Source organism: Galeopterus variegatus, unplaced genomic scaffold (genome assembly GCF_000696425.1).
Source record: "Galeopterus variegatus unplaced genomic scaffold, G_variegatus-3.0.2 Scaffold5185, whole genome shotgun sequence".
Taxonomy (NCBI): Eukaryota; Metazoa; Chordata; class Mammalia; order Dermoptera; family Cynocephalidae; genus Galeopterus; species Galeopterus variegatus.
Window position 1 is genome coordinate 70898 of NW_007731296.1, and position 1348 is coordinate 72245.

Consider the following 1348-nt stretch of genomic DNA (forward strand, 5'->3'; position numbering starts at 1 on the left):
ATGAAGTGCTCAAGGAGTGTTAGTGAATGAACAAATAACTGGAGAGAAACAAATTCAAACAACAAGACTCCCCCCTCACTTCTCAGATTAGCAGGCATTTCAAAGTTCAATAGTGCTATATACGTGGGATGTCAAAAATGCTTTTTAGAAGCTGGCCGGTATGGGGATCTGAACCCTTGACCTTGGTGTGGAAACACCAAGCTCAACCAACTGAGCTAACCCACCAGCCCCAAAGATGCTTTTTAAAAGGAAGGTGCATATGCAGAATTGCATGTGCATGTTCACTCAAGGATTTGGGTCTGTATCTACTGACATGGAGTGACATATAGGGTCAGGTGACAGAGGCGAGCTGTAGAGTGAAGTGGATGAGTGACCCTGTTTTTATAAAAATGGACAAACAGCTGCCCCACTCCTGTGCATTTGCCTGCACCGGAGTGAAGAGAAGCCTGGGAGGGGCTGCCCAGCTCGATGCCATCTTTACCCAGGTGGGACTGCAGCGGGGCGAGGGCGGAAGAACAGCTCTGTGTGCTGTTATACTCCAGGGGTCAATGCTTCAAACAAATGAGACACATCAAGCATTGGGGAAGATCTGAGGAAATGGAACTCCCGCTCCCTGCCTGTTGGAGTGGAAATTAGGGAAGCTACTCTGAAGAAGAGACAGGCAGGACCGAGCCGTTGTTGCGCGTGTGCGTTGTGCGTGTGTGCTGCACGTGTGTGTCCTCCACGATCCCAGGCAGAACTCACAAAGACGTCGCAGTGACGGCTGATGTACGGGATGCAATCTCGCTTTTTAACTCGAGCTGGTACATCCTTCCAGGGCCTTGTGTCTTTTCCCTCCCCCAGAGCCACACGCTGGTGCCATGGGCCAAAGCCACTCAGGACTTTAAGGAGACAAGCTGTTAGTTCACAAACTCAATAAATAAATCCAGTAAAAGGCTGAAGCAGCTGGAAATTAGTAAAGCAAAATGGTTTTCCTGGGGAGAACATAAGAACCAACTGATGGCTTCTAATTGTGATTTGGAAGGAAGGGGCTGTGATTGAAGCCCAGGGTTGGCTTGTCCGGCAAAGGAGGGTAATTGTTTCCTGCACTGTTGCCACAGCATAGCAGCCAAACCCCTACCAGCCCATGCCTGTGCCAGCTCACCTTGGTCACTGTTAAATTAGTTCCTTTACTTCATTTCCTAATGAGAGGAGGCCCTTTTAAATTTTTATTAAGCCAGCAGCTTCAACGTTAATATCTAATGTCCTATCTTTAACACTGGGAATTATGAAGCATCAGAGCCATGAAAATGAACAATAATTTACAAATCACTTGGATGCTGAAACTCAGCCAGTTTAGTGACTCACA

At 47.6% G+C, this 1348-nt stretch overlaps 1 protein-coding gene across 1 annotated transcript in view; it reads right to left on the reverse strand.

Moving 5' to 3' along the window:
• The window catches only part of ADAM12 (ADAM metallopeptidase domain 12), a gene marked incomplete at its 3' end in the record, with an annotated part of 93207 nt that overhangs the window by 70664 nt on the left and 21195 nt on the right, over window positions 1-1348 (reverse strand). The gene's annotated exons all lie outside the window — the stretch shown is intronic.